This window comes from Hyperoodon ampullatus (assembly GCF_949752795.1).
Source record: "Hyperoodon ampullatus genome assembly, chromosome: 12".
Lineage (NCBI taxonomy): Eukaryota > Metazoa > Chordata > Mammalia > Artiodactyla > Ziphiidae > Hyperoodon > Hyperoodon ampullatus.
In genome coordinates this window covers 28278266-28302909 of record NC_136925.1, presented here as the reverse complement: position 1 = coordinate 28302909, position 24644 = coordinate 28278266, and positions in this window count along the sequence as shown.

Sequence of the window (24644 nt, the reverse complement as noted above, 5' to 3'; positions counted from 1 at the left end):
AAGTCCACCTCCTCAATTTGGGATGATTCGTTGTCTATTCATGTATTCCACAGATGCAGGGTACATCAAGTTGATTGTGGAGCTTCAATCCGCTGCTTCTGAGGTTGCTGGGAGAGTTTTCCCTTTCTCTTCTTTGTTCTCACAGGTCCCGGGGTCTCAGCTTTTGATTTGACCCCACCTCTGCGTGTAGGTCGCCGGAGGGCGTCTGTTCTTCGCTCAGACAGGACGGAGTTAAAGGAGCAGCTGCTTAGGGGTCTCTGGCTCACTCAGGCCGTGGGGAGGGAGGGGTATGGAGTGTGGGTGGAGCCTGCAGCGGCAGAGGCCTGCGTGACGTTGCACCAGCCCGAGGCGCGCTGTGCGCTCTCCCGGGGAAGTTGTCCCTGGATCACGGGACCCTGGCAATAGCGGGCTGCACAGGCTCCCCTGAAGGGAGGTGTGGATAGTGACCTGCGCTCGCATGCAGGCCTCTTGGCGGCAGCAGCAGCAGCCCCAGCGTCCCACGCCCGTCTCTGGGGTCCGCACTTTTAGCCATGGCTCGTGCCTGTCTCTGGCGCTCCTTTAAGCAGCGCGCTTAATCCCCTCTCCTCGCGCACCAGGAAACCAAGAGGGAAGAAAAAGTCTCTTGCCTCTTCGGCAGTTCCAGATTTTTCCCCGGACTCCCTCCCTGTTAGCTGTGGCCCACTAGCCCCCTTCAGGCTGTGTTCACGCCGCCAACCCCAGTGCTCTCCCTGCGCTCCGACCGAAGTCCGAGCCTCAGCTCCCAGCCCCGCCCACCCCGGCGGGCGAGCAGGCAAGCCTCTCGGGCTGGTGAGTGCCGGTCGGCACCGATCCTCTGTGCGGGAATCTCTCCGCTTTGCCCTACCCAGGTATGTGGGGGAGTTTCTTGCCTTTTGGGAGGTCTGAGGTCTTCTGCCAGTGTTCAGTAGGTGTTCTGTAGTAGTTGTTCCACGTGTAGATGTATTTCTGGTGTATCTGTGGGGAGGAAGGTGATCTCCGCGTCTTACTCTTCCGCCATCTTCCCCGGAAGTCGAAATTTCATTTTTAAAGGGCACAATATTCACTAAAGGAAATTGTCACCACCAAGATGTATCCTAGTACGGTAACTAGAATTTAAATATAATAAAAAATATTTTGGGTATACAGACCAAAAAAACCCAATAACTTATAAAGGAAAATATTGAGATTGTCCTCACTGTAGCATTCATAGCAGAACAGAGCCATCCAGTATCAATGGAGGAAAGCCCACAAGATACCAAAGCCCACAAGATACCAGCATGAGAGTTAAGTCTTTTTCTATTTAGCCAGTCCTTCAAATATCGTAGGTGTAAATAAAGTTTTGAACATGCAAGAACTAAGGGAATATTATCCTCATGAACCTGTCTTCAGAATAGAGAATGGGATTTAGCTTTCCAAGAGATAAATGGAAGAGATATCTTGGATCAAGGACTGGCTTTGAGCATTGAATGTATTAACTATTGACCTGAAATATGAGAATGTAAGAATTAGAGCAAAATAATAGAATATATGGATCTCATAGACCCAGACAATATAATACTAATTTGTCTAACAGAATTTGGATGAGGAGGGCAAAAAAAAAAAAAAAAAAAAGATGAGATATAAAGGCATTGATTGTCTAATAGCTGGAAGTCAAAGAAAATCATTCAAAGGAACAATTAAGTAGTCTAACATTTAACAATACAAGGATAAACTTGTAATCAAGATAATATTAAATACTAATTTTATCATTACTTATTTTAGCAAACTAACAGATACAGCCTATAATAATGGAAAAATGCAGTTATTTCTAAGGAAATAAAAGTAACAAGGAACAAAATAAAAACCATAAACATTGAGAATACACACGTACGGAGATAAATTTTTAAAAATAGACCAGAGTGAAGGAATTTTACAAAGTTAAAAAGCAAAAACCTAACTTAAAGTAATATGGCAGAACTAAGAGTAAACATACCCTTCATATCATTAAATGTGAATAAGATTATCTCATTCTCTATGAAAAAGTAGAGATTTTTCGATTGGATCACAAAACAAATATAATTTTATGTTTTATATCTACAACAAGAAAACTCAATGTTTGAAAAATAAAAGGATAGACAAACATATTACAGGCAAATGCACACAAAAAGTAAGTGGGAATTGCAATCTTGATTGGAAACTACATGTCATGCAAACCCAAAACCTGTTAAACAAGATGAAGAAGGATATTCTATGGTTATAGCAATGCGTACTTTCCTATGCATACAAAACAAGTATGAATATCTATATACCAAATAGTATAGCACCAACATAAGTATATCAGAAATTATAATATATACAAGAATATAGCATGAAGCCCACTATTAGCAGGATTCTTAATACTTTTAATACATGAGAGTTCACATGTACAGATAATAAATAAAGATATTAAAGTTTAAATATTGTTTACTTTTTCCAGCCCAACCTGACTTAGGAGCATCAATGGAAAATCCTAGTTAAAATATTAACTAGTAGACCTTAACACATTGAGTGATTAAAAGAACATTAAACGAATACAGTGTCATCATCAAGTGTGATTTTTTCCCCAAGAATGTGTGTTTCTGTACTAGAAAAGTCATTAACACACTCATCACTTCCCTCATCTATAAAATGAAAATAAAACATCAGTACCCACTTTACAGGAATTTTTACAATTATTTTAAGAGTTATTATACACAAAATCTTTAGCAAGCATGCCTGGAATATAGTTAGCCCTTCATAAATGTTATCTGTTGTGTTTATCAGCTTTCAAAAGATATTAAAAATGACTATGCGGGTGATAATAATATAAATCTTGTTTTCATTTTCTTGAATAACAAACTTGTGCTGATTTATTAATGTTGTGTTCTCATCTTTTGTCCCTTCTCAGGGTTTTCATTATTAATTTTTAGGTCCTGTGTTCTTTTTGTATTATTATGAAAATACTGCTAAGTATTAAAACCAATTTGCAAATTCTGAGTGTACTGAAAATTATCCATTTAAAAATAACTTTGAATTATAATGCTAATATATGAGTGCATTCTCTCTCTTTCTCTCTCTCTCTTTTTTTTTCTTTAGACTTTATTTTTTAGAAAAGTTTTAGGTTCAACAAAATTGAACAGAAGGTACAGAGAATTCCCATATACTTGTGTTCTCTTCTTACACACAATCTCTCTCAATATTTACATTCTGCACAGGAGTGGTACATTTGTTCCAAATGATGAACCTTTGTTGAAGCAGCATTGCCCCAAGTCTATAGTTTACATCAGAGTTCAGTCTTGGTGTTGTACATTCTGTGGGTTTGACAGATGTATAATGACATATGTTCACCACTGGAATATCATACAGAGTAGTTTCACTGCCCTAAAAATCCTGTGTTCCACCTATTTCTCCCTCCCTCTTCCCTAACCGCTGGCAACCACTGATGTTTTTCACTTCCTCCATAATTTTGCCTTTTCCAGAATGTCATATAGTTGGAATCACACAGTATATGTAGCCTTTTAAGATTGGCTCCTTTCACTTAGTAATACGTATTTAATATTCTTTCCTGTCTTTTCATAGCTTTTTTCCCCTATTGAATTCTACTTCTTAAAATATCTAGATTGTTACTAGCTTTGTTTTTGCTAATTTGGGGCTAGTATACCTTATTGTGTGTGTGTGTGTGTGTGCATAATTTTCTGAGTTTTTGCTTCACAGGTGTCTTATAAGAGACATATATTCAGAATGTCTTTTGTAAGATACCATGAAAGTTCTTTTTAGTAGATGAGTTTAACTTTATTTCCATGAAGTATATTATCTATGGATCAACATATTTTACTATGCTTATTCCTTTTTTCTATTTTTTCCTTTTAAATTACTTTTGTTCCATTTTTTATTGGTTTAGCATTTATTTTCCTTTTCATTTTATTTCTTTTTATTCCTATATTTATTTCTATTCTAGTAGTTATCCTCAAGTTTTTGACATCAACATCTTTGATGTCAAATTAATTGCTATATCAATCACAAAAATTGATCATTGGTAATATTCTACCTCTGAAGAAGACAACATGGCTATCATTTTAACTACTTCAAGACCCCATTTTAATCCAACTCACTTCTTGGCCCATTATACTTTCATTCATGTTGTTCTATCTTGGAATTTAGTTCTAAATTATTACTAAATCATTTCAGTACCTTTACTCATTCCTTTTTTCCATTTTTATTTATTATACTACTGTTTTCAAAGTCTTTGCTGAAGGAATCTGTGGGTACTAATTTCTAAATGTGTATATATATATATTCAAAAAATATATATATTCAAGAGCAAAGATAAAAAATACTTTCAGATATATGAGTCATTGAAATATATATATAATGTAGTTTTTATATAATTTCATATGTTATATATAATTAATATATATAATAGTAGTTATATATATAATGGTTATATATTTTTATATAATATGTTATTTATTATTATATGTAATATAAACTATATATATATATATACCATTTCAATGGGTCTTATATAGCTGAAAGGATATTTACCTTATTTCTGCTCTTGAATTATGGAAAGTTATTATAATTTATTATTCTATGTTCACTGTTACATTCCTCAGAATGTTAATGATCTATTGATGTCTTGTTTCCAATACTAACACTAGCGTGTTAGTCTAACCTTTCTTTATCTTTAAGAAATCTCTCTTTTCTCATTGTTTACTTATACAAATATTTATTTATTTCTATTTGTTCTTCTCAGAACTGTCACTTTAATGTTTTATACTGTTTGACACTTGGTAGTCTTTTCCCATCTAAAAGTAATTAAATCTTTGGTTCTAGAAAATTATTACCAACAATTTTTAGAACACTTTCCTGTCTATCTTTTCCATTTTCTTCTTCTGAATTGTCTTAGACAAATGTGAAGAAAGAGTTAATATAACATCTCTGATTGCTCAGTTTTCATATGTCTCCATGTAAACCTGGTTCTATGATTGACCCACAATTTCTTTGAATGCAGCCCTCAGAAAGCTTTTCAAGTTAATGATTAAAGGTATTCTTTTACACACCTAGAGGTGTGGACTATGCTATTTTACCTCATCAGGATTGCTTTACACAAAAATCAAGATTGGAGATGTGTACCTGCTTTCATTGTTGGGGTCCTAGGTTTCAGTTATCATGATTGGTTACTTAGAAGGATATACCTATGTGACAGGCCCCTAAAAGCCTCAGACATTGAAGACTTGAGTGGATTTCCTTGAGCAGAGGTATTTCACACAGGTTACTGTGGTTCACCACAAAGCACATCCTGTGCTGAGACATAGAAAAACTCAATAGATTACACCTGATCTCTCTGGACTACATCCAATGCATATTTTTTCATATTACTTCTACTCTGTATCTGTTTGCTGTAATAAGCCTTAGCCAGGAGTAAAACATTTTTGGAATTCTGTGAATCAAACTTGTGTTGTATTGAGACCCCCAAAATAACAAATGTTGAAACATTTGAATCTAGTCTCTATTTTCTCTCGGACTTCTTTCAAACTTTTAATCTCTTTTTATCCTTGCTATCATTTGAAATTATTTCTTAATTTAATTTCTAGTTTACCAATTTTTCATGTAAACAAATCTGGCCATCTATTTATCCTACCTATTGAAAGGTTTTGTTATTTTTTATTTCAATAATTATATTTTCCATTAACAAGGTCTTGATTTGGTTCTTTGCAAAATTTTTGGTTCTTTTGCAAAATTGCCTCTTCTTGATTCATAGCCACTTGTGCTTGTTACATCACTTACTATTCTTGCTTCATAGAAATAATTACTACTTTATCTCTGTGTAGACAGTATATATGGGTATTTAAAGTTTTTTCAGATTATGATGTTATCATTTCCATAAGAATAAATTTGTCTTTTATCGAAAATATTGTCTCTTTTCATATGTAGGCTGTTGTCTGATGGTTGTGATGTAATCTGCTGGAAAATATCTGTGTCTTAATTAATTAATCAATTAATTCATGGTATACAACTGACAAGATGAGAAATGATGGCTTTATGACCATGCAATCTCTAGCTACTTAATGTGGCATCGTTTCACCCTTGACCTTGCAAGGGAGAAGTAGGGAGAAATAGAGGGAGGAAACTGTGGTTTAACTGTTAACATTGGTTAAACACCAATGCCATGAATTCAGTGACATCTCAACCACCAGAAAATTTGTGTATAGTTTGCCCTTGCTTATATTTGTATTTTCCTTAACATTTATATCTCTTATTCATGTAAATTTTCTTTTTGTCTTATTTTAGCATTATGCTTTATGAGAGACTATGTAATATATATTAATTTATGTTTATTTAGATCCTTCTCTTTCTTTCTTTCTTTCCTTCTTTCTTTTCTATTGGAGTGTAGTTGCTTTAGAATATTGTGTTAGCTTCTGCTGCAAAGTGAATCAGTTATATGTATACATATATCCCCTCTTTTTTAGTTTTCCTTCCCATTTAGGTCACCACAGATCATTGAATAGAGTTCCCTCTGCTATACAGTAGGTTCTCATTAGTTATCTATTTTATACATAATAGTGTATATATGTCAATCCCAATCTCCCAATTTGTCCCTTGGTAACTGTAAGTTTGTTCTCTACATATTTAGATCCTTTTTGATCCCCAGGAATATATTGAAGATATTAAAACATCACTCTGAACATCTCAATTCCCAGATCTCAGTTTTAATTTTTTGTCCAGCTTCTTGCTTGCCCCAAATTGTATCACTGCTTCAGGCAAATGTGATGTGATGTGATTCGTTTTTGACAAATACCCTGGGGTGAAGATACTTCCCACCATGTTAGTGTGAGCACTGAGTCAGGCCAAATAAAGAAAATCTCTGTGACTGAAACTTTTTGAGGTAGCTGCCAGACAGATCAAATCACTAAAAATTCTCTGGGCATGGGATTCTTCGTGGAGTTCCTACCCAATTTACCTGCTCTAGCGGCTGCTAGGCTGCTGATTTTCACAGCTAGTAAGGTTACAAAGCTGTTGGTTTCAAGGCTACTGCAAAGCTGGAGAGAGGGAATTTGGAATAGGAGAAATTGAAATGGGGCAAAACTCTTCTTATGGAGATTCAACCCTTTTTGTTCTTTAACAACTGCTCCCCAGATTGGTGCAAGCCTTTGGTTAATTTCTAAAGTTTTAAAAAAGTTGATTTTCACAATTTTTGACTGTGCTTTCATTGCTTATTTTTGTTTGGTGAATGGCTCTAATAAATACCAACCGCTACAGTGAGTGTGTTAGAAGTTACTTGAAAAATCAGTTGAGTCTAGTATATTTCAAATTGTTTTGTCATGCTGACCCTTATCAATATAATTATTGTAGTCAAATTTATTCATAAATTATGTGTTTCTACTCAGAAAATGATTTCTAGTTTCTAACCAATAGCTAGCAAACATCTCTACTTATATTTTATGTATATTTAGCTGTAATATTAAAATTAGACCATAAGCATTAAAATTATCTATTATACCATATTGTTATAATTTCATTTATTTATTTTTTGTGCATCTTTTACAGAATCATAAGAGAATTGTCTGAGTCTTGTCTGTTATTTTAGAAAGAATGGGGTGTATGTATTCTAACAGTGCACTTATTCACTCTTGAAGGCAGTCATTAATTAAAAAACGGGCAGTGATGCAATTTTTCTAACCAATGGCAATAGGCATGTATGTTCAGATATATACACAGAGATAGCAAAAGAGCCCCTATTTCAATATTTGAAAAAAATGTAATATAACCTGCCTGAAAACTTAATGTGCTTACAGTATATAATAAATTTGGATAGGTTGCTTCTTAGTATAGTTTCTTAATATATAACAGATTTAATATCTACTTGAGTCAAACAGTTGTAGAATTCTTGAAATCTCAGGTTTCCAAGAAGCACAATTGGGAGTCCTGAGACCATTTTTCTTGTGAAGTCCTCAAAGTGAACACATAGCCATAGGTGTAAATATGAAAACTCAGAAAATGTAAGTAGGGCAAAGTTTTAAAAAATGCTGACATCAGAAATAGACACTGAAGAGCAACAGTTGAAGTGACCAATTCAGATGGCATCTTCATAAATATTACCCAGTCCTCAAAGGTAGAACTAATAGCTCTTTGCTCTGTGTTCCCATATTACTTTTTTCACAACTCTATCTTATTACTAATCACTGCCTTCCTCATAGTGTAAATAAGTTGTTATCTCCCTTATGAGATTGTGAGGACTCCAGAGGAAAAACAAATTTTTAGGCACATTTTTAATGTTCTATCTCTAATAAATAGCAGAGGAAGTGCTCTAGAAATATTTGTAGCATGGTACAATAAATGGATATGAACTTGATAAAGGTATTTCAATAATTCTTTGCTAAAAATTGAGAAGTTTACAGTTTAAAGATTATGTTACAGCTATGAAACTCATGCTTAAATTTTTAAATAATTTTTCCTATGAGTAACCTACTTTTTCTACATGAGTGACTGTAACACTACAGAAAAACATTGTCATTTATAAGTATGATATTTGTGGGAGTGAGTGTTGGGTTGACTGGTGGAGGTGATGGTGACCTCTTGTTAACTAATTTCAAAAATGTGGTTTGTGGTTCTGACAAGGTAAAATGAGATATTCACAGAGAAGAATAAGTTTTTAATCAATATATATTTCTAGAGTCAGAAATATATTATCACTGTAAAAGAAAGGTGTATACAAACTGAAGAATATACAATAGAATTAAATTAAATTATCTCCAAGTCCCTTCCTAAATAATGAATATTTGTTTTATGTCTCCTATATTAAATGAAGACTAAGTTTAGCTTAAAACTGTATTTAGTAGAACTTTTAAGTAGCTAAAATCTATAGGATTCGGGAAAGTAGGGCACTGGAAGAGTGAATTATGTTCTCCTCTAGAAGGTCAGAAATTGACTAACAATTAAATTTAAAGCTGCATGAAGCTAGTGATGGGGATAGGGTGGAGGGACTATAACATGGTTTGGGTAGATCAACAAAGTTGGATTTACTACATTAGGGAAGCAACAGGCTCATTGTATATTAAAATAAATTCTTGGCCAACTTCATTTCAGACTTAGACTTTATTGTAACAACAATACAACAACACAGTGACAAAACTCATAATATACTGAGCTTCCTTTGTATTACCAGTGATTGCTAGACATTTACTGCTATCTTCTTTAGTCCTTAGAAGTATCCAATGAAGTTGACATTGGAGAGTAATTCTTGTCTTTCACTTGACAATTTTCTTTACAGCTGAGTAGCTACTCTTTCCAGGAGAAAACAATATTGGAGGGAAAGTTGCTGGTCTCACTTCCATCCTGCCCTTTCACTCACATCTCTTTATGGAAAGAAAAATCATATATCTAAGTAGTGAAACTAGAAGAACTCAGCATGTGTAGGATACAGCCTCTTCTGAGGGCTGCCTGCTTCTCTTGTCCTGTATGGAAAGTACTAATACTGTTCCAGCTACTTTCTTTGGTTGGGAGGAAAGTAATAACGTACCTGACTTTGACTTTAGAATTTAACCAGTGTTTTCTGATCTAGATTACCAAGATTAAAATGGATATTCTGAAGTCTAACTTACTCCTGGGTATAGTTTTTATTTAGATCTAATTTTAATTAATATAAGTAGCCACATTTTTAGAACCAGAAAAACTGAGGCTCAGAGAGATTAAACCATGATTAAGCTCATATAAATGGTGAGTTGGTGTTTAAAATAGGGATATTTCTGCACTTTTGTTTTCATATACCCTTTGTAATCCTTCCAATCTCACATCTTTGCCCCTCACGCCAATCCCTCTAGAGAGAAAATTGGGGACTATGAACTGTGTAACATGTACCCATATATAAAGTACTGTGAAATTGCCATTTCCAGGGTGTGTTGGCATAAAACTGTAACTATTGTTAAAAAATAACCAGATTATAAAATAATTATATGAACATGGTGCCTTTTGTCCAGGTGAACATGCAAATAATTTAGTCAATTTGGGTGGCCTTTCATTATGTTACATAATGAATGAATAAATACATATATAATGTGTAATGAATGAATAAATACATATACAATGTGTAGACAAAATTGGCTGATTTTCAAGAAATAATCTGAATCTCATAATTTGAGTCATATTTGTAGAAAGATAATTTAGCTGCAACTCTTCACAATGGCTAAAGAGAGACTAGAGTTGCAGCCCTCAGTCCTTCTGTTTCCCACCCTATGGGAATCAACCTAATGCCTTCCCACTGCAGTCTCCAGGAACAGAGAAGGTGGCATCTCGACATGGCTCAAAGCAGCAGAGATTACAGTTTATAAGATATAAGAAGAGACTAGGACCTGCTATCCTTTACGTAGGGGTAGTGTGTGTCTGACCTGAGGAAGTGGTCAAAGACCTTAGACAATGAGGACAAAGTTGGGGGGGCATGAAAGGAAGTATTGGAGTAGAGGGAGAGATTAATGTAGCAAAGTCATTTATTAAGAAGTAAAGGCCGCAGAATGACTTAGTGCAAATCTAATTTCATCATTGTTTCTCCACCTATAGCATCATTAGCCCAATTTCCATCTTTCCTCCTACCTAACCGGGAAATTCACGAGCCTCTTTCCCCCTGGGGATGGGTTAGGAGGCACGATAGGGTGGTTCTCTGCTCTGGGTTTCAGAATATGTCCACCACCACAACAATAACAAACTAACATTTACTGAGGACTTGCACTGTGCAAAATCTGAGAAGGTCTTCAAGGATTTTATCCTATTTGATCTTCATAAAAACCTTGAGATAGGTGCTATTATTATTATCCTCAGTTTGTAGATGAGGCAACTGAGAGAAAGAAAGGTTAAATGACATGTCTAAGATCACATAGCCAATAAGTTGCCTGGTGCCAGGATTCAAATCTTGGGGCAGCCTGATTCCAAGTTCTATATTATTAGCCATTATATATTGTCTCCTCTGGAAGAAGAAATCACTGGGAGAAAATATGGGGTTTTGTAGTTGGAAGTCTTATACTTTGGGATTGTACAAACAAAGTTCTGGCGAGGAGGCAAGTTATGTCAAAGACTGAAGTGAGGAGTGACCTCTTTCTTGATACCACCAATTGAAGACAAGAGGTCTTCCCCATTTTCTGGGACCCTGTATAACCCAAATCAAAAGAGTGGTAAACAACCTGGAAATATTACTGACATGGATTTTTTTAAAAGTAATCTTGGTAAGTAGGGTTCAAATCATGTATGAAAATAATAAAGTAATGTGACATTTATGAAATACCAACTATTCTGTTGCAATACACATGTATTACATTAGTGGTAAAGGGCATGCAGTAGAACCTCCTCCAGTCTCCATACTGAGATCTTGCTCTGCCTTTGGAGACATAAGAGATTGAGTTCATTATACTAGTCCACAATTTTCTATGCTTCCCTTCTACAGCATATTGGCACATAGATTTACTTCTTCACTAAGAAAATATTTAAATTCCAATGGAGCCTAGTAACGAAGAGAAATATGAGGAAGAAGTTAGAAAACAAAGTAACTATCTGTAACGTGATTATCTCAAAGGCCATAGACATGACTCCTGGTCACTAGTTAGTTAAGAGTTCAAACCCAGGCTGATGTCCCTGCCCTATTTCTTTTCAGCTAGAGAATACTCCAAATGTTAAAAATGGGAGGTCTATGACAGGGCTTAAGCTTGGGGTTACTACAATCTTCAATTATGAAAGCACAGGAATGAGTTCTTTGATCATAAGAAGAGGAAATATTGTGATCTATTTCATCCTTTATGCAATGGAAGAGTTAACACAGGTCTAGTTGTTCAGCAGAGTGGTAGAAAATGGGGTTTGAAGAGGTAGGCTTGGGCTAAAACATGGAGGGTCATGATAAATAATTTGGGATTTATCTTAATTGTGATGGGGATTTCAGTGGAGAATTTCAGTAGGATGGCGATGTGATCTGATTCATAATCATTTGGGGTACTACGTGGAAAATTCCTCTTAGAAGGGGAGATAGAAGTGGGGTGACCAGTGATGATTGACAGTCATAGCTTGAAGTAGGACTGTAGCAGTGGAGGGTAAGAAGTGGTGGGGTTCAGAATGCATAGTAGTAAATGAATGAATGCAACTTTAGTGTCATTGGGTCATCGCAGCTTACTACACACAGGAATACTGCTGCGAAGGTTAGTTGTGGGGTGCTTACGTGTTGGGATACCCAAACTCTAGCAGTTTCATTTCTTTGAGGTCAATTTGGGTTGAGGAGTAAATTCTTTCTGCTTTTTGCTGAGTTTTCTTCAGGAAACATGGACTAGGAAGCGAAGCTTAAAATAAGAGATCTTAAAGAAAATAATTGGAATTAGACAAAAAAAACCATGGTGAAACATTTCATATCCTGCATTCTGGCTGTTTGTCAGTGGCCTGTTTAAAATTTTCAGAAAACATCTATACAAAAGACCTTTTTACTGCTTCTCCCTGCACAGAAAGTAGGGTAGCAATCTTCAACACAGACACAGACACAGACACAGACACACACACACACACACACACACAGATTAATCGTCTCTAGTATATGTTTTTTTTTTCCCTGCAGTAACAGAAAACTCCAAGTTCAAGTTCAGCTGCATCTATCCAGCTACAGACTATATTTCCCAGCCTCCCCTGGAGCCAGGTGTAGCTACATGACTACATTCTGGCTCATGGAATGTGAAGGTAAGTTATGTGTGCAGTCACAACCTCTAAAGAGGATGCTGCTTACCATTCACTTCTTTTTCCACTCTTGGATCAAATTGAAACACAGAAGTTATGGTGTGAGTTTGCTATAATCATGTAGATAAAAAATAACTGAAGACATGACAAAGCAGCAGGATGGAATCTGCATCCTTGTATGACTTCATAGAGAACTACTTTGATAGCCCCTCCACCTGAGGCTGTTATATGAGAGAGAATAAGCTTCCATTTTTGCTTGAAGAACTGTGTTGTAAGTTCTCTTAGTTAAAGTGGCACAGATGTACACTACCTAACACATAAATATTTATTGCAAGAAATTTAAAATTTAGGCAAACTATTGTATTATATTTCTACTACCATTTAAAGAATGCTTATCTTTTTTTTTTTTTTTTTTTTGTGGTATGCGGGCCTCTCACTGTTGTGGCCTCTCCCGTTGCGGAGCACAGGCTCCGGATGCGCAGGCTCAGCGGCCATGGCTCACAGGCCCAACCGCTCCGCGGCATGTGGGATCCTCCCAGACCAGGGCACGAACCCGTGTCCCCTGCATCGGCAGGCGGACTCTCAACCTCTGCGCCACCAGGGAAGCCCAATGCTTATCTTTTGTACTTTATATATTTCTACTTTTTCTTCAGTTTATGAATCATAGTTATAGATGACTTTCAATGACAGGTTATTGATCACTTTCCCACATCATATATGAGATATTGAGGGCGAGATTTGGTGCACCCCCAGAACGCATTGTCAGTATAGAAAATTGTGCCCTTCAAATTACATGTAATTAGAATCAATAAAATATTGAAATTATTGCCTTCAGAAGTAACATTCTGAAATGTGACTTGTGGATGTATTGCTGATGAGAATTTGGTTTCTCTTAAATCTTATTAAGAACACTAAAATGTAACTAGTGAATTTATGACCTAATTAATTGTTATATGCCAAATAGAACTTTGGTGCTTAAAGGGATATAAATATTTTAAAGAGAACTGAAGCATGAATTTGTCCTGTAGAGTGGTACAGTCTTGCAGAGTGGTAGGCAAAGGCAAATGTCACAAGGGCACCTTGTATAGGCACAAAAATAGGTATTATTGGGGAAATCTATAATCAGAGGGACAGTAAGATGAAGCATATTGTTCCTTTACATTCTTATCTTTCCTCGGAAAGGCATGCAGTGAAACTACAATGGGAAATTGCAAAGGACACTGATCCAGAAACGGGACTCTGTCATCATCTTAATACTAACTTTTTCTAGGACTGGGGGAGAATGGCCTTGCAAATATTTGGTGAGGGATAGAGAAGTATTCAGATTAGCTGTCAGCTGTTCAGGGGGAGGTTTCATCCAAAGACTTGAAACTGATTGTTCAAAACTGTTGTTTACAAAGCAAAGATAACATCTGGAAGCCCTCTGGATGATTGACACCTTTGCAGTCCATTCCACTAGGGTGAAGGGGAGGGTTTTTAAAAAATTTACCTACTTAGGATGGTATTGATTTATTCTGTGTTCTGAAATATGCATATATTAACATGTGTATGCACATACTCTCAACTTCTATCCTCCAAACACCTGAATTTTCTTAGTTTTTTTATCCTAACATTATTAATATCTATCAATACCTTTTTTTTTTAAATGATTAAAGCAAAGATTCTCCATCCCAGAATTCTTTATTTAGATTAATGTCTTGGTTGGCTTAATATTAATATGAAATATATATATATATATATTACCCAGTAGATTCACATCGGTGTTATATTTCAGTCTTGATATTCTTTTTAAAAATACTTTTACTTATACAAACGGATTTTTAATTCTTCTTGTATGTGAATGTTAGTTTTCCACCTAATACCCATGTTTGATATTCAATAACATCAAACTAATTTTTTTTGGAAGAGCATTTTTTTTTTGATTAACAAACTCAGCTCTCCTTTACTTCATTTACATCTTAAAATTTTTTTCTGCTCCATTTGCTCTGTTTTCTTCTCTATATTTTAGATATCCTTTTGCTTTTCCCATATTTACCATCTCTTTCTCATCATTTTCACTTTTTTTGTTCCTTTTTAGGTATATTCATTTAAACATATTTTGTTCTGTGTAGTGAAAATGGCCCACTCAGGTATTTTTTTGTTTTCTCCTTTGCCTGTCCACCTCTCTTATCATTCTTCCTTGTTCCAAAAATATATCATTATTTGAGTCTTGCAGGTCTTTGTTATTTGAATTGAGGTAAATCTGTAATTGTTAAAGACCTTGATAAATACATATCATCTCTTGGTATACTTTATTAATTTGGTCCAAACTGTATTGTGTTCAGTGCATAAATTTCAGAGAAACTGCTTTTTTAAATTGTAACAATTTCCTACTTGCATTGTAGATATTCTTTTCTCTTTATATTCATTTTGGTAGACTTCCCTATCATAGGAAAAAATAGAATAAGCATGACTTTCATCAATCATATTTTACTAGATATCTCTAATTTAAAAATTTTTCAAAAGTTTCTTAACCTTAAACATAGTCGTTAAAGTCAATGAAGTCCTAATTGCCATAAGGGAGAAATCACCTAAGACAAACATTCCACAATGCCATATTTAGTTGGCTAGTGGAGATAGAAAAATTTAGAAATTAAAAAAAGGAAGCATAGTTTTACCATATAATTCAGCAATTGAACTTCTAGGTATTTTCCCAATTGATTAAAAATTTATGTATGTGTAAAAACCTGCAAGGTGAATGGATAAACAGACTGCAGCACATCCATACAATGCATTAGTACTCAATGATAAAAATATATGAGTTATCACATGATGAAAAAACATGGAGGAAACTTAAATCATATGGCTCTGTGAAAGTATCCAGTCTGAAGTACAATGATTACAATTGTATGACATTCTGAAAAAGACAAACTATAGAGACAGTAAAAAGATCAGTGATTGCCAGGGGTTGGGAGTATAGAAGAACTGAATAATCAAAGTACAGGGATTTTTTACGATAGTGAAACTATTCTGTATGATACTATAATGATGGATACATGACATTATGCATGTGTCAAAACATGTAGAACTTTACAGCCAAAGAAGAAACCTTAATTTACACAAAGAGCTTAATTTATGCAGCTGAAAGAGCCTAAAAGGAATGACACTCCTTTAGTAACAAGTAGACCTAGTGCCCAGATCTTGTTTTTTTTTTTTTTTTGCGGTAGGCGGGCCTCTCACTGTTGTGGCCTCTCCCCTTGCGGAGCACAGGCTCCGGAGCACAGGCTCAGCGGCCACGGCTCACGGGCCCAGCCGCTCCGCGGCATGTGGGATCCTCCCAGACCGGGGCACGAACCCACGTCCCCTGCATCGGCAGGCGGACTCTCAACCACTGCGCCACCAGGGAAGCCCAGATCTTGGTTTCTTAATAGCATTCTCCAATGACTGGAACCAGGGCTCCCTGGGGAAATGCCAGCTTCTAGGATTGGGACAGGAAATACACAAGATGAGCCTATAGTATCTTGAAGTATCAGAAAGTAACAGAGCGGTAAAAAATAAAAAGCAAAAATACCTTTATGGGATATATCAAAGGGACACAGAAGCCAACTGAAAGAGCTACCAATGGCCAATTCTGGAACAATTTGAGCAATAAAATAAAGTATAAAATAAGTGTCTATGAATACATACTTATATAAATAAAAGTTTGGATAACTTAATAGATGGGAAAAATAAATAAATATCCCATGTAGAAGAATTCCAAATAATTTATGTACATACTCTGCCCTCAAGCAGAGAGACCATAACTCCTCATCCCTTAAATGTAGTCTGTGATTTTTATTTTCTTCCAAAGAGTATAGTATGAAAAGGGGAAAAAATAGAACAACTTTATAGTGGAGAAATTTGACAGTCACTACCTCAGCAAGTGATCAAGGTCAACATCAACAATGATAAATCATGTTGATTGCTTGTACCCTTGATCTGATGTGATGAAAATGGCACGTTATCTCTGTCACTTTCCTACCCTAAACCTATAACGCAATTCTAATCATGAGAGAAACATAAAACAAAATCCAATACAGAGGCATCTTACAAAAATACCTGATCAGTACTACTCAAAATAGTCAGCATCACTAAAAACAGGAAAAGCCTGATAAATTGTCGTAGTCAAAAAGAACCTAAGGAGGTATGACAACTAAATGTAATGTGGTATCATCAATATGATCCTGGAACAGAAAAGAGATATTAAATAAAAACTTAAAAATGTGAATAAACAATGGACTTCAGTTAATAGTTGAGTATCAATATTGACTTTTTAATTATAACAAATATCATACTAATGCAGTGTGTTGATAATGGGAAAAACTGGGTGTTGTAATATTGGAAATCTGCACTATCTTCTCAAATTTTTATTTGTAAATTTAAGACTATTCTCGTAGAGATAAATTTTTAAATTTTCTCACACCTTCTAAAATCAAATATTTTTGTCAACTTTTGTGTTGCTTTCTCTCTTTCAAACTCTCCTCCCTTTTCTACCTTAACTCTTCAAAGTAGTGCTGTTGGTACAGGTGGGATGTGAGGAATGCTAACATTAAGGAGGAAAAGTCAAAAGAATAGATGAAGGTATCAAAATTGCATAACTCTCCTCTACTCAGTTGGGATTGACAGAAAAACATGGGCAAAAACAATTCTCCCACAATGAAGCCAGTCGTATGACAAAAAAAGACTAGAGATTGTCCCAGACACCTGCTGAATCACATCACTTATCTCACTGAAATCAACACACAATTTATATCCAAAGGATGAAATACTTATTCCATTTTTTATTCTTTAGAGAATAAAGGAGTTGATGTATGAAGTAAAATAATCTGTTTATCATGCAAAATGGCAGAAGCTTTCAAATGATTTTGCAGGTTTTCTCTGGTGGAAAAAGAAAGTTAAATATCCCTATAGTGACCAAAACAATTTTTTTTTTGATTGGAAAAGATTCACTGACATTGAACCAAGTGGTAGTTCCAATTGTTAAATTCTTATTCTTAGAATCTATTAGAAGAAATCTTAAAGATTTGATTATATCAAGTGATAAAAGAGAAAGGAGCTTTGGGATCAATGGGAAAAAACTACAAAAATAGTTGAATTTTTTACACTATAATTGAAGACTATCTAACAAAGTAGTGGGATTTAAGAAAAACACTGACCTCTAAGTAAGACTTGAAATATTTTCTACACATGTGTAAGTGGCTGCAAAGTAGCCTGTAAATGAGAAAAAGAATGACCTCTGTGCATGGGTATCACACTTTCTACAAAAGTAAAAGGCCACTCAGAAGCCTTCAGTCCATCTCACACGCTAAAAACTGGTTGGTCAAGGAATATGAACCGGATGAAACCACAAACAGATAATTGAACAATTAAACTTTCACAGTTCGATTCTAACAATCTTGAATGCTTTCATTATATTGTGAGAGGCAGAACAATGAGAGGGCTGCTTTGTCTCAACTACTTTTCTCCCTCTGCTCTGTTTGATTACCTTTGCTACCTTTTTCATGATGTTCATGAAAAATTTATTGGCATCATTTCAAAGAATTCTCTTGGAATCAAATATCAAAATAGAGATATTGGATAATAATCAATTAAATTAATTTAAGAAAAGTAAAATATCACTGATTGCCTTTTTATTTAGCATTCTGCCTTTATTTTTATATTTTCTATTTTGTAAATTATTTAGTATTCTTTATTATGGTTATATAAGTACATACTTAAAATTTATTTTAACAGTTTAATAAGATTATTCATATTCCACCCCCTACAAATAAATTCTTAATTTCTTTAATTGATAATTCTTCCACCAGTTTCAAAAATTTAACTCCAATATTTGGGGAAGAACTTTTAAAATTATAGTGTAATCAGAGTTGTAACAGGCATAAAATTCACTGTTATGCTATTTTTTTGGTCATGCCACCATTCATTAATTGAAATTTTCCAGTTTTTTAAATTGTGGTAAAATATGTAACGTAAAATTTTTGACATTTTAACCATTTCTAAGTGTATAATTCAGTGGCATTAATCACATTCGCCATGTTGTACAACCATCATTACTATCTGTTTTCAAAACTTTGTTAGCTCAAATAGAAATTCTGTAACCATTAAGCAGTAACTGTTAAATAACTCCCTTCCCCTCTTCTCCCCAGCTCCAGGTCACCTCTAATCTACTTTTTGCTTGTATTAAATTCCCTCTTCTAGCTATTACATTTAAGTGGAATCACACAATGTTTGTCCTTTATCTGGTCTATTTCATTCAGCATAATATTTTCAAATTTCATCAAGATTGTAACATATATCAGAACTTCACTTATTTTATTGGATGGGTAATATTTCATTGTATGTATATAATACATTTAATTGCAATTTTTGAAAACAAAAATCATTCTAAATTTGGGCAATGTGGAAATTCCTTCTGTTGGAGTGAAGGTTAGTGAATAATAACAGAAATGATTGTAACCATTTGCTCTACTTTTTAAAAAAGCCTATGGTGGAAATTATAGACTAACAAAGTCCAGATTAGGAAATACCACTTCTGGATTTTCACTGTAATTTTAATAAAGTGCTGCCTTGTTAGTTATAGGTGCTCTTAAAATATAGAATAAAACATGGTGACTCAGTGAGATTAAATAGAACAAGGACAGTTATATTCTTCCTCCCAAAGTTTAAGCTTTCTATGATATGACAAATATTTGTGGAGTACACATCACTCTTATGCCTGACAACACTACAAAACCTTCTACTCAAGATGGATCATAAAATTTCAGAAAGATCTATCATTGTATATAGCTTGGTGTATCAACTAAATTGAGAGAACTGCAGAGAATACACTTCTTAGGATTGTTCATAGATTGTGCTACTGACAGTGCCAGTTGTTTTTTACTATAATAATTTGTTACTAAGGAAGTATTTTACTCCAGAAACACAGTTTCAGCCAGGTATTTGAAGCTTAGAATATATTTCCTAATGACATAATGTCTGAAAAACTACTTAGGCTCCCTAGCAATCTTGTTAATTGATACATAACTAAATCTAAAAATTCTAGATTTTGTGCCACCAAAACTGCTGTTCAAGTTTTTTTTTCTCTAAAGATATTCCTATTAGTGATTTCAGAACCAAGTTTCTTTCCGTTTATTCCATCTAAGACTTCAATACTTCTTGCCCACTATCATCTTATCTTTCTCTTGGAAGAAAGTAATCCTATCACCTGAAAATGTCATGAAAACAGAGTTTCAGGGGCAGGTAAACAGCAGAAATATTGACTTATGTTGGATATTTGCTCAATTTAATTCAAGGAAATTAATTAATTAAATTCAGCAAACATCATTTATATGTATTCTACAGTCTAAGCGGTATAGAGGATATCAAGACAAACAAGACATAGACTCTGACCTCGAGGAGCTTGCAATTCGAGGAGCACAGAAAGATTAGGATTCCTCTGATAAAAACCCTGGTCTGGAAAACACCACATGCAAGTGTTAAATAAAATTGTATGAATGGAGATGTTAAGTACATCTGTTTGAGGAGTCACGGAACCTTCCTAGAGCAGGCTACAGTAGAGATGGACCTTGAATGATCTAGGGACTTTGGAAAATCAGAGTTGGGAGTTTGGCTCCCATGGGCAGGAATATTGTTTCAGTAGTTACATATGAGAGATTTTGAAGTAAAGCATAGCTTTTCAGTTCCTAATTCTGGACAAAGTTAGAGAATTGAAGATGAAAACTAGAGAGAGAGAGCATCCTCTGGATGTACACTGTCTTGCCAATATTTGTGACTGTGACAGGACCATGCAGAAGATTTTGACAAGAAATGAAAGCCAGATTGAGAATGCCAGAAATTTTTGTCTATACCTGAACTTAAGTTTAATTAAATTCAACACTGTGCATGAGCAGTGGGATAAATACCTACTGTAACAAAACTTTTTCCCCCTTTTCTCATTAAAAATTGCATAATTAATTCACATTTATTACTGAAAAATTAATACTAATAAAAAGAAGAAAAAAAGAATTCCAAATCAAAGTTTTAGTAAAGTATGTCAATGTAGGAACAGGCATTTAGTCTTCTTTAATTAAACAATAAGAATGTCCATATAAAAATAAGTATGTAAAAAATAATTTTTCAGCTTTGAAGCTGGGGGAAAATGCCAACATTACTCTAAATTTGGACAAATTCTATTAGCTATGTTACAGATGAGAGTTTTATAAGTCTCCAGGCACTGAAGGCAGATAGTTTCTTGGAAAAGTAAATAAAAGGCATAGAGTAACACCACAAGTAATCCTAATTTAAAAAGATGAGGCTAGAGAGAAAGGTAGATGAGGGGAGAGATGGAGACTGCATTAATGATTAGTAGGCTGACTGAATAAACACCAAAATTTCAGTGCCTTAAAAGAAAGCTTATTTATTTCTCATCTAATGGTCCTGGGCTATTATTCATATTGATAGCTGACTGTTCTCTATGCTGACATCCAGGGTCAGAAAGGCTATAACTCCAAATAAGAGCGTATGAGGATGCCTGATTTCTCCACATCTAAGCTATCATTCTGTTTTATAATTTTTTAAAGTCTGATTTTTTTAAATTTAATAATCTTCTGGTTTGAAGCCCTTTAAAAGCTGAAATTCTATTTTATTTAGAGTATTACCAAGCATTTTATTACAGGTCAAAAATATTATTTTAAATCAACCTCTGTTTATATTTTGTCATGTTGACTGATTAGCAAGTAAGTACAATTTTCTTCCTCTATTTTTAATTTTGTTGACTTATAAATAGTTAAACTGAGTAATAAATTTTAAGTTCATTTGGTCTCTAGAAGAGTAATGATGCACAAAAGAAATATTAATCAGTATAAGAAGAGATGCCAAGAAAAATTGTACTGGGCTCCTACAGCATATAACTTCTGCAGAACTTTGTGAAAATTTTCTATTGTTATATTAAATTTTTATGATATATCAATTAATGTTTGCTAGACAATATCAATTAACAGTAGAAGTCTACATTTGTTTTAAAGTTTTTGGGTAGTATTGAAGCAATTCTAGTTGTAACCCAAAGTTCTGATTAAATTGGGTAGTACAGGCTGTGTATATCTGGCCAAGTGAAACAACTTTCAGCAGTAGGAGTAGAGATTTTTTTGTAAATGTGTGTGTTGTCTGTTTTAAATATATCAGAAAGTATGATGTGTTTTGAACCAAAAGTTTCAGCTGTCCCACTTCAGGGCCAATGAAAGTTCCTATTTGCATTACTTTGACCTAAAAAGTCAGGGTAAACCAAATCAAAAGGAACTTTAAAACCTTAGTTCTATGTATAGTTTATATTAATATAAGGCTTTAAAAACAATATTAAAAAAACCAAAACTGATAGATATTAGAAACTTTAGAAATACAGAAAAGTAAAAAAAAAAAAAGATCATTCCCAATCTTGCCAAACAATAATGTTAACATTTCTGAATTTTGCCTTCCAGATACACACACAATGAGACCATACTAAATTTACTTTTTGAAAATGTATTATTTTTATTTAATTTAAAAATGTATTTCCATGTTATTAAATTTCTTTGAATCATGATTTTTAACAACTACAGAGTGCTCTATTTTGTGCTTTTTTCATAACTCATGTAACAATATTTTTCCTCAAAATTTTTGTGTTTATAAAGAACAATTTATAGAAAGTCCTTGCAACTGAATCTTTGTGTATGTTCTCAATTATTTTCTACAATTTGAGCTTTATAGAAAATTAATCAAATTTTCCATATCAAAATTTTATTCAAAAATTAATATAACACAGAATATATTTCTTGGATACTATGCTATTAAATCAGACATTGATAACAAATAGACAAATAACAGCCCTTATATATTTGAGGATTAGAAAATTAAACACAAAAGTACCTAGACTTGGGCTTCCCTGATGGCGCAGTGGTTGAGAGTCCACCTGCCGGTGCAGGGGACACGGGTTCGTGCCCCGGTCTGGGAGGATCCCATGTGCCACGGAGCGGCTGGGCCTGTGAGCCATGGCTGCTGGGCCTGCACGTCTGGAGCCTGTGCTCCACAATGGGAGAGGCCACAACAGAGAGAGGCCCGCATACCACAAAAAAAAAAAAAAAAAAGTACCTAGACTCAAGCTCAAATATAAAACCCGAAGAAGATTTTATGTCTTTCTTTTCAAGTTAGGTTAAAGACTTTGAAATTAAACAAATCAATTTAAATTTTGCTCCAAAACTGTTAGTTGTGATATTGGCCAAATCTATTCACTTCTAAGACTCACTTATCTTGTATGTCACATGGGGATATAATCATATTGCAGATGTGTTTCTGTAGGTTAGAGCAAAGAAAATGCTCAAAGAGTTCAGTGAGCTAAAGGCTCTAAGTTCAACTTTTGTAGTTATTGTTTATTGTTCAACTAAAAACCATTGATTTTCATCTCTACATAGCAAAATGCATGTTATGTGAGTCACATTTATAATGACCTGTCCAATAATTACAAGGCATCTAGGAGACTATCTCTGGTGAATAATTGAAATTTACTCTTCTACACAAGTGGCTCAAAGTACCTAGCATGGCTCAACATAATAGCCCTGTGTTGAAAGTCCTCCATTTTTTTCTGTGACATTGTATACTTTGATGACACAATGCATCAGGATACCCACTATTGGTACCCTCCTAAAACAATAGTCCCATCTGTGCTCCCTTTTATTAACACACAGACAAAGCAGTGTGCAACATTCAATAACTGGCTAACTACCCACCGTCTCTGCAATGTGCTCTTTCAGAGCTACTAAGACTCTCAGATGACTACATCGCTGTGATGATGCTGGACTGTGCTTCTCTCAGATGAACTGGAAAGTTGCCCTACTCATTGGAACCCAGAGAGCCATTCACTGTTATCCCATGTCTGCACTATTAGCTCATACTCCAAAACCAGCCTATGTTTTGGCCTGCAGTATACAATAACTTGTGTTTTAGATGCAAGTTCATGCTGTCACTTGGTCGAACAAAGTATAACAATAGAACAAATGCAGCCTATTTTCATTCCTTGTACTCAGTGGACTACGTTTATGACAGTAACTAGTGAACTGCATTTTTAGCTTCACAGAAGTGATGACATAAATATAAAAATACAAAAAGCTTATTAGATTACTTATAGTTTAGGGAACTATTTATATTAAATCAAGAAGACAACCAATAACAGTCCTACTGGACCACAAAATCCAGTAGTGTATTTTATAAAAAAGACTAGTGCAGTTAACATTTTTACCATAGCAATGTGGATATAATTATAATATCATCTCACCTAACCATATGTTACAGTGAGAACCCCTAAAAACAGGCTTTACTGAATTTGGTTAAACAAAAATTCGTTCATGTGGTGCACATTAATCTTTTATGCCTTTTTAGTAAAATGCAGCCTTGGAACAGATGGGAATGGTGGTCATTTATTGCTTTCTTTTCTGAAATTGCAAATTCTGGAATATTGTCTAAAGATGATTTTCTTATGAAGTACACCAAATAGCAACTCCTCTCAAATGATAAAACACAGTAACTAAGTCACAGTTCACTGAAACAAACATACATGTGTTGAGAGATTGTGTAGTAAGACAAAAATTATTCCAGAGCAGAGATTTTCAAACCATTCTCCTCAGCGTCCTGGGAGCTGTTCGTCAGTGGTCAGAGGGGGCAGCTTTAACCATAGAAAGTCCAGAGTAAAGGGAGTGATATATTTGACTCTATTTATACTTTCATATGAAGACAGGGCTCCATTATTCAGTAATACCAAGCTACACAAAAAATATTTCAGGTATAATTAACCTAGTGCTCACTGCCCTAACAAAGTATAAATACATGGTAATATTTATGGAAATTGGAAAACTGATGCAGAAGTTTATATGAAGCAAGAATTGGAAAAGAATGACCATATTTTTCAAAAATAAAATGTAAGGGGGTAA